Source organism: Geotrypetes seraphini, chromosome 7 (genome assembly GCF_902459505.1).
Source record: "Geotrypetes seraphini chromosome 7, aGeoSer1.1, whole genome shotgun sequence".
Lineage (NCBI taxonomy): Eukaryota > Metazoa > Chordata > Amphibia > Gymnophiona > Dermophiidae > Geotrypetes > Geotrypetes seraphini.
In genome coordinates this window covers 70,832,423-70,847,475 of record NC_047090.1, presented here as the reverse complement: position 1 = coordinate 70,847,475, position 15,053 = coordinate 70,832,423, and the positions used below count along the sequence as shown (strand labels likewise).

Below are 15,053 nucleotides of genomic sequence, written 5' to 3'. Positions count from 1 at the left end.
GGGCGTTGGCTTTCTATTTGCAATGCACTCAGGCTCATCGGACTGCTCCCCAACTCTTCATTTCTTTCGAACCAAATCGGTTGGGGCGTCCCTTGTCTAAGCGCACCTTATCCAACTGGTTGGCTGCGTGTATCTCTTTTTGGTCTCCCTCTGCAGGGTGGGGTCACGGGGCACAAAATAAGAGCGATGGCGGCATCTGTTGCTTTCCTCAGGTCCACTCCTATTGAGGAGATCTGCAAGGCCGCCACTTGGTCCTCGGTTAATACCTTCACTTCTCACTACTGTCTGGATACCTTTTCCAGATGAGACGGCCAGTTTGGCCAGTCTGTTTTGCGTAATCTGTTCTCCTAAATTACTAACTCTCCCTCCATCCCTTTTTGGTTAGCTTGGAGGTCACCCACATGTAAAGAATATGCTGCCTGCTTGTCCTGGGATAAAGCACAGTTACTTACCGTAACGGGTGTTATCCAGGGACACCCACCCACTTCCCCGGGTTGGCTTCTTTGCTAGCTATCTGAACTGAAGCCACGCTGAGGAGACACGCACCCTGACTCGGGCGGGAAGGCACACATGCATGCACGGTACACTCGCAAGCTTGAAGATCTTCAAGCAAGTTTGCTTGCGAGAGTGTCCGATCGGAGCTCCATAGATGACGTCACCCACATGTAGAGAATATATGCCTGCTGTCCCTGGATAACACCCGTTACGGTAACTAACTGTGCTTTTCAGAGAGGCTCTGGCATAGCAGCCATTCTCACATAACTGCCGGTGGCTGTCTCGAATATTTCTCTCTGCTGCAATTCACCCAGGTGGAAACAGGGAGTTGCATCCGAGGGGGATAGATCGTGGCAGAGGGAAAGCTTTGGGGAAGTTTCCTGCAGCTTGTGAGAATGGCTGCTGCGCTGGGGCCCTTCTGAAAAGGAAGATTTGGATTTTGAAAGGAAACCGGGAAGATGAGGGAAAACGAGGGAGATGGACAGAAGGGGATGTGATGTCTGGACTGCGGGGCTTTCTGGAGCTGTGGGGCCCAGGACAGCTGCCCTGCAGGGCCGCCATCAGGGCAGTACTACCAGTCCTGCATTCAGGGGCCCGGAGCTGACAGGGGGCCCGGGCTCCCCCAGGGTCCTAGGCAGTGTTCTAAGGCAGGGGCGCCAGTAGCTCGCCAAGGCAAAGTGAGTCGATCACCCAGGACTCACTTTGTCTTGGCGATCTAATCTATCGAGCTGATCAGTCTTCCTCTCCCCGACGTCAATTCTGCAGTCAGAGAGGAAGTTCGGGCCAGCCAATCGCTGCCTGGCTGGGCGGAACTTCCTCTCCGACGGCAGAATTGACGTCGGGGAGAGGAAGACTGATCGGCCCGAAGCAGGGAGAGCATGCATCGGTGTCGGCGTCGGCTTTGGGGCCTGTTATCCATTGGTGGGTCCTGTTTCCCAATGGCAGCGGCAGTGGCAGTGGCTTGGGGAACGGCAGGGAGAAAGAAAGAAAGGGGGCAGGCAGGGAGACAGAAGGAAAGAAGAGAAACAGAAAAAAAGAAAGGGGGCATGAAGAGAGGAAGAAAAAGTTGGGGGAGGGAATGAGGTGTGGAGAAGAGAAAGCATACAGGCTGATAGAAGGGAAGAAAGATTGGATGCACAGTCAGAAGAAGAAAATGCAACCAGAAATCACCAGACAAGGTAGGAAAAATTATTTTATTTTAAATTTAGCAAAGTGGAGGCAGTATTACCACAGTTTTCAAAGGAATTTGCCCAAATAACTTAATAGTTAACTGGGTAAATTCCCAGAGATGAAAACTTCCCTTCACTTACTATGCACAGTTCTGAATTTATATCTGCTGTCTATATTTTACAATATGGTCCCCTTTTACTAAACCGCAATAGTGGTTTTTAGCACAGGGAGCCTATGAGCATCAAAAGCAGCGCTGGGCATTCAGCGCAGCTCCCTGCGCTAAAAACTGCTATTGTGGTTTAATAAAAAGGATGGAGGGTATATTTGTCTATTTTTGTATGGTTGTTACTGAGGTGACAATGCATAGAGTCATCTGCCTTGACCTCTTTGAAAAAAACCCAGAATAGGAATGATAATTAACATTTTCTCAGCGTATAGTGTGCTTTGTGTTTTTTAATTTTATTGTTGGTAGATCATTTTGACTTGGTCATTTTAAAGTAGCTCACAAGCTCAAAAAGTTTGGGCACCTCTGAGCTAGAGCGTTGAAACTGTGTATTTCTATTTTATCCCCCCTTTTACAAAACTGTGGAGCGTGTTTTAGCGCCAGCCGTGGTGGTAGCAGCTCTGATGCTCAGAATTCTATGAGCGTCAGGGCTGTTACCACCGTGGCTAAAATCTACACTACAGTTTTGTAAAAGAGTGAGGGGTTAGTTTGTGATGACATATTCCATACTAGGCGAAGGTGTTTTCTGTGTTCTGTGTGTTCGAAAGATATGGTTTTCTGTTAGGATTGACGGTGTAGGATTGATCTGTGCTGGTCTGGCTTGTTTAGTTTTAAAATGGGTGTATTGATGTACTGCTCACTGCAATATGTAAGATGCTGCCTTTTCCTAGGTACTCATGTGTGATGTGTGGTTTGTTACTAAAAATCATGTTTTTCTTACAGATAGGTGGGGTGCCAAAAAAATGATGGGCCCCGGGTGTTACATATGCTACGTACGCCACTGTATGTAAAGATACCAGAAAGCTGGCGAAGCAAAAACTTTAAGTAAATTGTTATTCTTCTAAGTTTTGAGTATTTAACCCTCCCACAATCTCACGGGCACTCGTTTCAAGTTTATTGAGATTTTGATTTAAAAGCAATATCAAATATTTTCAATGCGTATAACAAAAATAAATTTGGGGAAATAAATAAAACCATTTGAACAATAAACATACAAACATATCCATAGATAATTAAAATTACATAAGGAGTACAAGGATAAAGTACATTTGTTTAAAAATGCGTTCTCCGCGCCTGCTCATAAATTTGTTGACTGGAAGGATCCAGCAATGTGGCCAGATGCCATTCAGGACAAAGACAGAGAAAGAATTGTGCAATTTGGATTAATGATGGAAGATGATTTAAAGCAAATGGCACAGTCTATGAGTACAGATCTTGACGGACGTTCTTTTTATGAATATCTCCTCTATGCCAAATCACCCAATGGACGTGAGAAGATTTTACGGGACTGGCTTAGGTGGAGCATTAGCAGAAAAGTATGTGTGTATTCGGCCCATGGAAGAAGAGGGGGGGTGTTGGGGGGGGGAAGAGGTGCATGGGGGGCCCAAAAGGATTTCTCAGTAAGAGGCCCAGAAATTTCTGATGGCGGCCCTGCTGCCCTGTATGCCCTCCCCTAACACTGGCCCTATTTCCCTTTGTACCCAAGTATCCTCCTGACTTTGAGCATCGCTTTTTCTATCTGTTTTGCCTTCTTGAGATCATCAGACACAATCGCCCCCAAGTTCCACTCTTCTGTCATACACGGAAGTATTTCACTCCCTATACGCTGGTCTCAGAATGGCTGCACTTTTCAAGGCTGTATTGTTTGTTCCCCTGATAAGCCAAAACATTGGTGAAACAAGGTCGCTTGTTGGGAAGATTGGAGAAGACGTGACAGTGTTGGAGCTCAAGTCGTCTTTTGTCAGCTAAGTCCTTGAACGTGCCTCCAGGTGACTTTGCCCTTTTCTAAACCTGTTCTATGAGGGAGTTTTTTTGCCAGTGAAAGTATCAAAAGCAGTTTTGATTTGTACCTTTTGGTTCTATACTGCTACATTAGTCTGAGGCTTTTTCTCCATCTTTTTGGGTGTATGCTGGGTTTGAAGAGGGGGGTACCTCGGTGCCACAATCACACAACATTTTGAATCATTATATGAACATATTATATGTTGTGCATCCTTGTATAATTTGTTAACTCCCTATACTATAGAACCAAAAGAAGGAGGGTCCAACCTCGTCTGCAGTAAAAAACCAGGCAGGAACAAACAAACCAAAACTGCAGATATGTACAACGATGTAGGCGAATTTTATTGTGACAAGCAAACTATATATTAAAACCTTTTTACCAAACGGGGGACCCAACACGGTCCGTGTTTCGGACAACCTTCATCAGGGGTCCATGGTAGATAAAGGAAAAAACATGTCACAACAAATATTGAAAAAAATAATATAAAACCAAACAGATGATGTGTCACGCCGAGAGTCTCTGCAAATAGTAAAAATTGCATATTTTTCCATGGAACAAACTCCATTTATCACAACCCTTTGTCTCCTTCCACTTAACCAGTTTTTAATCCAATCTGTCATTTTAGGTCCTATACCTAGGGCATTCAGTTTGTTTATCAGCCACCTATGCGGATCTGTGTCAAAGGCTTTGCTAAAATCCAAGTACACCATATCTAGTGCCTTTCCTACATCTGTTTAGTCTCCCAGCCAAATAAATCAATCATATTTGTCCGACAAGATCTGCCTGTCATAAAACCATGCTGCCTCGGGTCCTGCAGTCCATTCGACTCTAGAAATCTCACTTTCCTCAGCACCATGAAGATATGGGAACAATTTCTAGGGCTACTCCTTGTGACCATGGGAAAGTCACTTAATTCTGCATTGCTGCAGATATAAAATAAGTACCTGTATATATGTAAACTGCTTTGAATGTGTAATCACAAAGGTGGTATACGAATTCCATTCCTTTTCCCTTTAATAAGTGTTTCTGTCTTGACCTTTCAATCTCAATTCTGAGGATTGTCAAGCAGCTTAAACTCATTGGATCTGTAGTCTCTAATAAGCAGGGGGGACTCTATGATTTCTTAAACAACTTTCTTTAATACAAAACTTAAAACAAAGAAATAAATAAACTTACAGTTCAGTTGTTCTCAAGGATTTCTTCTTCCATAGAATCTACACTCAACTGGCACCTCCTATGAAACTGGGAATGTATTTTCACACACTCTGTGAAGTGGTAATACAATGTTCCAACTTCTCTCACTAAAATTAGCTATCTCCACACAAAAGAGCAGCAACCAGAAGAAAAGGATACTCAGCACTTTAAGTGTACAGAAGTGCACTCTGGGAGCTTCTCTTAAAGAAATACTCTTATTGCTTACATATATCTGCATTCATGAATGTGAAAGCAGAACAGTTTTCATTAGTTTACTCACTAATGAGGTCAGACTAACAGGCTTGTAATTTCCAATCTCCTTACTTTCACTCTTGTGCACATCTGCCCTTTTCCAGTCCTCCAGGACCATGTTAGACTCTAAAGCAGGGGTGGGCAACTTCGGTCCTCGAGGGCCGGAATCCAGTCAGGTTTTCCCCAATGAATATACATGAGATCTATTTGCATGCACTGCTTTCAATGCATATTCATTGTGGAAATCATGAAAACATGACTGGATTCCGGCCCTCAAGAACTGGAGTTGCTCACCCCTGCTCTAAAGAAGCATTGAAAAGCTGAGACAACAGAGCCACCACAACCTCTGAGTTCCTTGAGTATCCTTGGATGTATCCCATCAGGCCCCATTGCTTTGTCTATTTTTAATTTAGCTAGCTCCTCTCAAACACAGTCTACTGTGAATCTATCTTGGTCTACAACACATCCATTCTTATGTGCATTTGTTTTCTGCTGACCTACATCAGCTTTTTCATCTATGAGTACTTCTGTGTACTATCACTGAATATCGACCTGTGCCCAGATAACTTCCAGGTATGGACTTAAGGCTTCTCTGGTCCCACTTCCCTCCTAGAAACAGAAACATAATGGCAGATAAATGCCAAATGACCCATCTAGTCTGCCCATTCGCAACATCCACTATTTCCTTCTCTCCTTAAGAGATCCCTTGTGCCTGTCCCATGCTTTCTTGAATTCAGACACAGTCTTTGTCTCCACCACCTCTATCGGGAGACTATTCCACACATCTACCATCCTTTCTGGAAAAAAGTATTTCCTGAGCCTCTTAACTTCATCCTATGCCCTCTCACCCTGGAGTTTCCTTTCAATTGAAAAGACTCACCTTCCCCAATTTGATTCTCCCTCCCCTCTGAAGAAAACTAGATCCCCCAATAAGACCAATTGTTGGGGGATCCCCCAACAAGAGTGAGGCTGTTGCTAGAGGTCACTGTGACTATTTTGAGGCCAGAGCTACAATAGATAGTATTGAGTGGGTATCACTTCTACCCATTGAACTCCAAAACCAATCAGAAAAGGTAGGTCCATGGGGTGGGGGGCCTCCAGTGACTGGAAGGGCATGGGGGAGGGCCTTGTTGGAGGATGTAGTTTTTTTTGGATACAAGGGGAAGGGAAAATCAGATTTAAGGGCAGGTAGAGTAGAGGGTATTGTAACTGGGGATATCTGCTTCCCTTTATGCAGGTCCCAGATGAATTGTGTCCGAAACCCACATAAGATCTGGCAGCCAGCACATGCCCGCATGGCCCCAGATATTCAAAGCTGGTGCCCAAGACATAATCCGACATTGAATATTGGGGCTTAATTCTGCCAATGGAGGTCAGCATTTAAAAAAAAAAGTTTACTGCTGCCATCTGAATATTACCCAGAATATTTATATTCAGCAGAGCTATCCAGATTGTCTGTATATTCAGCACCACTCGCAATGATGAGAACTGCTGCTATCTAGAGAGTGGAGATATTCAGCCAGCCAGATAGTTATTCAAATAACTTTAGAACAGCAACCTTATAAGCCTTATTTTCCTTTGGAAAATCATCTAATAAAATTAGTACTTTGATACTGATATTATTTGTACCCAAACTGAAATGTATTCTTACTGTGGGAAATTTTACAGTCCCAATGTTGTAACAAAAACAATTATTGTGTGAACCTAATTTTACATAGTTTTCCTTGACTTAACTCAAAAGGAAATGCTTGTAGACCTAAACACTGACCCAGCCATTAACACTGAACAGCTGTCTCAAAGCATCAACCCTGACAAAGTGATATAAAACATACACACTTAAGAAGATGTTTGTGAGCATGAGAGAATAAGGAACTTTCTGTGACTTAGATGCAATATAACTAGGCACTGAGAGAGACAACATGAAGTTTTGAAGAATGCACATCACAAAGGGAGCAATGGTGGAGCACTTTATTCGTCTGATGTTACACTGTGATTCACACACTGTAAAGAAGGGTATTTATCTAACTTAGAAATTACACATGCCTTATATAAGTGGATCCACAACTTGCTCTTTAGGTCAAAATCAGGGCATGAGAATGGAAATGAAAAACAAGCCTGAGATAAAATGTATGGGGTCAATATACAGACTGTTTTAACTGGGCAGGAGAAGTTCTAGTCCAGTTAAATCACTGAGCGGACCACCCCGTAATTTCAAAAGCATTTAACTGCTTCCGCACTTGCTGCATAGTGCTGGCATAGAATGGCGGTGGAGTCAGGGAGGAGCCGGGAGTTATGTGAGCACTGATGATATTCAGGACAGTGCCCACATAGATAACTGGGATCATAGTTCAATCCCTTGTCCTAGGACTAGTGGACTATTGCAACATCCTCTATCTTCCATGCCCCTCCATCTTGCTAAACCAATTGCAGACCATTCAAAACACAGCCCTCAGATTGATCTACTCCCTCGGAAAATTTGACCATATCACCAATGCCTACCTAGCCTCTCACTGGCTACCAATAAGTGCCCGAATCCAATTCAAATTTTATTGTCTACTATACAAAGCAATAAACGGATCTGCACCCACCTACCTTAACAACCGCCTTAATTTCAACTGCTCATCCAGAACAAGAAGAACCAAGAACCTATTCGCCTATCCCCCACTCAAGGGAACTCAGCGAAAGAAGATGTATGACGGCCTCCTAGCAACGCATGCAGCGAAACTGGACCCCTTTATCTCCAATTTGCTGTCAACAACTATCGACTTTAAATCATTCCGAAAGGAAATCAAAACCCTACTTTTCAAAAAAAATATACAACCTCCCAACCGAACCTAACAAGCAACCAAGCCTAAACCCTTCTCCTAAATTGTAATTTCCGGCATCTATTATGTAAGCATCATCTAATTATAACTTCCTAGAAAACCCCAGCTATCCCCCTCTATTCTACGCCTGATCTGTATACTTCCCCTGAATTGTAACTTCCTGGATATGTCCAGCTGTCTTACACTGTAATCTGCTTAGAACTGCAAGGTAAAGGCGGAATATAAGTCACTAATGTAATGTAATGTAATGTAACCTTTCTAGGAGTGAAAATTTGGAATGACCTCGCAGAAACGATCAGAACAGAGCCTAACCACACTGTATTTCGAAAAAACAAACAAACCATGAAAACCCTTCTCTTTGATGCCTGAACCTTCTTGTTTCTCTTAGCCCCCCTCCAGCTAATAATAATAATAATAACAACTTTATTTTTTCTATACCGCCACAATCTTACGACTTCTAGGTGGTTTACACTGAAGAGAGCTGAACAATCAGCGAATTACAGAATACAAATAGTGAAAATGTCACTTAACAGTCAGCGAATTACAGAACACAATTAGTAAAAATACACATATTTCTCAAAGTTATCAGAATGGTGTTAATAGTTTTAAAATAGTATATGATTAGGAGATAAATCTACTGAATAGTGCTGTCTTTATTTCTGAAATGCACTGTAGGTCAACCTGGCTCTATTGATGTAATTGCTTAGCCAGGTATGATGTTTACTAGCTTGAAACTTAAAAGTTCTGTCCAGAAAGGACCTGTATTTGCAATCTCTTTTTCTTTCCTCTCTTTCACTTCGCCTACTATATGGTCTGCCTTTCCTCCTCCTCGCTGTAAGTCGCCTTGAGCCTGCATAGGTATGCGCAACACACAAATAGAAGATTAGATTACACTGCACAAAAGTCGGTCCTGACTTTGAATGGTTAGGTATGTGAGTATGGCACTGAATATCGGCTGATGAAGACCTAGAGACATTCAAATATGTCACGGGCCGTATCGAGGTGGAAGAAAATATCTTTTTTCTTAAAGGACCCACGGCAACAAGAGGGCATCCGTTGAAAATCAGGGGTTGGAAACTTCATGGCGACACCAGGAAGTATTTCTTCACCAAAAGGGTGGTTGATCATTGGAATGATCTTCCACTTCAGGTAATCGAGGCCAGCAGCGTGCCAGATTTTAAGAAAAAATGGGATAAGCATGCGGGATCTCTTCATGGAAGAAATTAGGGGGGTGAGTCATTAGAGTGGGCAGACTTGATGGGCGGTGGCCCTTTTCTGCTGTCATTTTCTATGTTTCTATGTTCTAGATATTCAGCACCAATGCCTGCAGTGGCCACCGCCAACTAAATAGACTAAACTAGATATTCAATGGTGGGCTGTTATATCCAACTTCACCCCACCCCCTATTCTGTTCCAGGCTGCACCTTTACAATTAGTTTGTAGTCCAGGTTAATCACTTTAAAGGCCACAACCTCCAGCCTTAGTAGGGGATACCAATTACCGAGTCAAATGCAATCAAATAATGATCCAGCCAGAAAAAAAGGAATGGTACGGATATTCTGTAAAACATATGGAGCAGATAAGTTTGATAATACCAAGGGCTCCTTTTACTAAGCTGCGGTAGTGTTTTTAGCGCGTGCTGAAGATTAGCATGCGCATATCCCCGTACTACACAGAAAAACTTAACATCAGCTCTATGGAGGCATTAGCATCTAGCGTGTGCGCCAAAACCATTAGCACAGCTTAGTAAAAGAAGCCCCCAAGTGTAAGACATGTCCATTGACATGAGTAGGAGTCAAAATCCTTTGAGAAAAATCCAAATTGGAAAGAATTAAAATGTTATGTATGTGGTGATGAAAAAATTATCACAATGTACATTAAAAATCACTCAAAATAATAATATTGGGATAAAATATGATCAGATCTACAATAGTTAGTTAAATATTATCCCAAATACTAACAGGTAATCCAGGTGGACAATAAAAATAAATCCAAAATAAACAGGGTTTTTCTGTAGTAACACTTCTTTATATTGGAGAGAAATTACTGGCAATTGTATAATAGAAATATTATCTTTCACAAACAAGGCAAACTTCCTCCCTTCTTAGCAGCACAAGAGAATGAAGTATAGGAGAAAACTAAAGGAGATGAATTAATTAAACAGGCCTGTTTATCGGGCCTTAGTGATGTCTCAGTAAGGCACATAACATTAATTGTATATTGTCCAGTAAGATCACAAATTAGTGAAGTTTAAAATTTTAGAGATCTACAATTAAGAAGGGCTAAATTAAGAGTGTTATTCTCAGATCTGTCCTGTCCTGTGGATGACATAGGAATAGAATATAAATTAACTATATTGATTCTTCCAAGAGTTTTGGGTTTTTTTTCCAATTTCAAATCTGTTTTATTATTTAAGGAAACATGCCGGAAATGGAGTAGGCAGATTTACATCCTCTGTCCCAAGATGTCTGTAAGTCCTCCATAGTGCCTGTATGACCAGAAGAAAACAGTTACAGGAAAGCACAGGAATGAAAAGAAGACTCAAACTCAAATTCAAAGTACTGAGTATCGAAATAGTAGATTCTGACATAGCCGTCTTTACCGCCATTGCTGTAACTCTTGCCATCTGGGTGGAATGCCACACTATTGATTGGGCCAAAATGACCTTTAACTCTCCCAAACTCTTCTTCGAATCCCAAATGAAAGAACCTGATGCCAAACTTGCCAATCCTGGTGGAGGCTGTGTTTACATCCATTACTTCCTGTCTACCTCCCAAAACCATGTGGCCAAAAATTGAAGAGAGTGCTGCAGAGTTCACAGGTCCAGTCTGGAACATCCTCTAATGATCTAGTGTCGTGGAATCAAAAAGCTTTGCTGTGTTGTCCTTGGATGCAGTGATGAACATGGTCATATCTCATGATAGCTGGATGTCGTTGATCTGTTTGAAATGTTCTTTCGCTGTCGCAACCACCTCACCTGACTTAGCACTGAATTGGTTCAGCTCACCATTCTCATGTCCTACAATGATAAACTCGCCCAGTGGGCCCTGATTTTTGACTCACTACGTGGGCTCTTCATATAGGGCTAATTATCATCGAACTGGCTGGGATCCCGCAGGTCAAAGAAGCTGACAAAGCACTGTTATCTCATCTGCTTGTCTGTGGAGAACATAACAATGTTTTCCCCAAAAGTCAAAGCTACAAGTTCGAACCACACAATTGGTCTTTAAGAGTGCCAGCTGGTTTCCTGTCTCACAGTCCCAAAGTCTACAGGAGTTGTCAGCAGAACCAGAAAGAACATGGCGGGTATCCCAGTCAGCGTCCACACACCACACAGCTCCTGTGTGTCCACTGTTGGTGCCTAGTCTTTCCCATTCACTGAATACCAAACATTAACAATTGGATCTTTGGCCACAGTGAACATCATATCCCCTTCCCAGTTATACTTGATCTGAATTATGGACCTCTCATGGCCTTGCAGTAAGATGGTTTTCATGGCTACTTGGTCCTGGAAATGGCAAGAGCTCTTCCAAAAGTTTTAAAGGTGGGTGAGAATCTACAGTATAACCCTAAATTGCTGAAGTCCTATGGTTACTGTAATCCATGGTCAAGCCAAAAAATCACCCAAAGAAGCATTTAAAAAGTTTAATTTTAAAAAGTGTACCTTTCAGATTTGCACAGATATTTGTCTTTTGAGCTTGTCCCGGAGCACACCTCAAGCAGCAAAGCCAAAGATCTTGACCTGCTCCTTGGACACTCTCCTTTGGCATGCTGCCATGGTGAGGATACCACTAAAGCACTTGATTTTAAATTCTGTGAGCCCAGCGTGCTTATATTAAGGTGGTCATGTGACCATTCAGAATCAGGCGTTTTCTTCTATACCCAAAGATACAGGGAGATCTAATACAGCATCTCTCTGAAAAACATAAGATAGTAAACACATTCATCAACTGGGATCTGCCAAGTACTTATGTCTTGGATTGACCAATCGGATAGAGAATGCTGGGCTTGCGAGAACTAACGGCAGCCATTCAGGGAGCAGCATGGGGCCAGGCTCCTACCTTGTGCGCCACTGGCTGCGAGATCTGTCCAGCGAGGGAGGGGCTCAGCATGGGGCAGGAGCGTGGAAAGCTCGCTCCTGACGATACACTGCTGGACCACCAGGATTTAAAAAGGCGAAAAAAGGTACCGTATATACTGTAAGTTTCCCTGGCAGACAGCTGGACGCTCACCTAAATTAGTTGGGAGGAGTGCCCGGCTAAAAGACGCTAGGGAGAACACTGCACATCACAGTCTGTGATGCAGTATTCACTCCATAAGATGCACGGACATTTCCACCCACTTTTTGGAGGAAAAAGTGTGTCTTATGGAGCGAAAAATACAGTATATTACAAGGAAAAAGATAGGAACATGAAAGCAAAGCTAGAGGTGGCTGGACCTGTATTTTCAGCTACCGTTAATGATAGTATGTATGGCTCAAAAATCATATTTCTTTTGCACTAATATTTCATGAAAAAATCAACTTCAATCTTTAAGTGTTAATTGTATTCTAGTAGTATCAGAATTAACTACACGCTGCAAAACTAATTAATTATATGAACAACCAGATTATTCATTTTATTTCAAAAAGGGCACTTGAAATTTAAATGACAATCACATAATACCATTAAGAAATGTGAATCCATACACATCTGCTACAGCATGATTGAATGTCAGGAAAAAGTATAGAGATGGAAAAAGTCACGGTCATAGCTCTTTCTAATGCAGATTATTTTCTTTTGGTAATAAAGGATTGTGTCATATATTCTCTCTAATTATTGTTTTGTCTCTCCTTCTGCATTTTATTTTAGTATATAATTATTTCAAATGAGTAGATCATTTGAATGGAAAAAGACGCCATACTTGAAATGTAGAAAATTTGATGATAGATAAAAGAATAAAATCCGCGAGAATCATTTTTGCTGGATTGGCATTCATTTGTCTTTTTAAATTATTATTGTTTTGTTTCTTTTCTATTTATAATGCATGAAAGTAGAGGTAGATCTAAATACGTTTGACAACAATTTGGAACCAATCATTTTGATCATGACATTTTTTCTGCATCAGGTCTAATAGAATATATAACTATACAGGTATTTTTAAACTGTATTTGACTTAGACAAACATCTTGAGGTCTGGAAATTCATATAGGCCAATATTCAAAGGGCCTTATAGGTTTAGTGCAGTGGTCTCAAACTCACGGCCCGGGGGCCACATTCTACCCGCCAGGTACTATTTTGAGGCCCTAGGTATGTTTATCATAATTACAAAAGTAAAATAAAAGTTTCTTGACCATATGTCTCTTCAGCAATAAATTACAATATTATTATTAAGACTTAGCCGAAAGGAAAGATTTATAAACTATAAAGAGTTTTACCTCAAGCAAAATTGTCATTTCTTTAATAAGATATTAACTATTTTTTATGAGGCCCTCCAAGTACCTACAAATCCAAAATGTGGCCGTGCAAAGGGTTTGTGTTTGAGACCACTGCTTTAGTGGGTGTTGTTAGAAGTGTAAGCTCCTTATCTGTGGATTTTAAATGCCACTAGACTGATAGTGCTGCCAAAATTCTCTCCACTCACTGGATTATGTATGCATTATCAATAAGTTAAAATTGTACATGAATATGTGGTGATAAATTTTCAAAAACTCCCATTTCTGTGCATAAAATGCTGTTTCCAGGTACCTAGCTATGTTGAGCAAAAAACCCAAGGCTATTTACTGGTAGATGCCACCAAATCTAAAGCCTAGCAAGTCATCCTTAGCCTTCCCTCCTCTACCACAATCTGGTATCTTTCCTCTACTCCTTTCCTCCCATGTCAGTGACCATGTATCTCACTTTCTCTCAACACTCCTCCCCTCCCCCACCTCCCTTCAAACATCTTACTGCTAGAGGCGGGGCAGGATTAATTCTCTGAGGGCCCCTAGGCACTGGGCCCCCTAGCCCCGCCTCTGCCACACCCCATTTATTTACCTGTTTTCTTATTTACTTTCTTTTTTTCTTTTATTATAAAATTCAAAACAAACAACAAAGATTACCATACCAGTGCCAGTGTACAGTTTTAGTTCTATGCAAGCCCCAAACATCTCTGAAAAAATCCTCCCTTCCTTCCCTTCCCACCTACTTGCCCAGGACTTTAACTCAGAACCCTTTCCATAAAAGTGTTCAAATGCATTGTACAGCAGTAATACTATCTGAAACATAAGTCTATATTAATAACTGACATGCACAGGCGGAAACAGGAAGCTGCGTCAGAGGGGAAGCTTTGGCAAGCAGCACCGCTTGCAAAATTACAGTTGCTGTTGCCTTTCTTATCTTACTTTCCATCGATTGGGGGGTTCTATAGCAGATTGGTCCGTTGATAGGGGGGAGGCCGCGTTGCCCATCAATGTTGGGGGGGTGGGGTCCATCCCCGTTTGAAAAAAAAAAATTTCTGTTGATACTTTCCTTCATCGGACCCCCCCTGACCATTTTGGGCCCTAGGCACGTGCCTACTGGGCCTATCCTTTAATCCGGCCCTGGCTAGAGGTTGCTAGCAGTAGCTGTGATTTACCACCACTGCCTGCTGCTTACCTCAAAGCCTTCCCTCTGACACAACTTCTTCTTTCCACATGAGTGGGATGCATCAGAGGGAAGACTCTGGGTCAAGACACAAGCAGCAGATGTGAAGCCCCACTGCTGCCAGTGACCTTTAGTAGACAAACTTGAAGGTAGACAAGTGTGTGTGTGGAGGGATGGGGGATAAGAAAGGGAGATTCTGGATTGCAAGAAGAAGGAAGGAGAGGAAGAATGTTGAATAATGGAAAGGACAGATAAGAACATAAGAATTGCCGCTGCTGGGTCAGACCAGTGGTCCATCGTGCCCAGCAGTCCACTCATGCGGCGGCCCTTAGGTCAAAGACCAGTGCCCTATTAGAGTCTAGCCTTACTTGGCATATGTTCTGTTCCAGTAGGAACTTATCCAACCTGTCTTGAATCCCTGAAGGTTGTTTTCCCCTATAACAGCCTCCAGAAGAGCATTCCAGGTTTCTACCACTCTCTGGGTGAAGAAAAACTTCCTTACGTTTGTA

General features: G+C 42.2%; 1 pseudogene; it reads right to left on the bottom strand.

Annotated features, from left to right (window-relative positions):
• Window positions 1-10,452: 10,452 nt before the first annotated feature.
• On the bottom strand, window positions 10,453-11,438 carry LOC117364223 (annotated as a pseudogene).
• Between the last annotated feature and the right edge of the window lie 3,615 nt (window positions 11,439-15,053).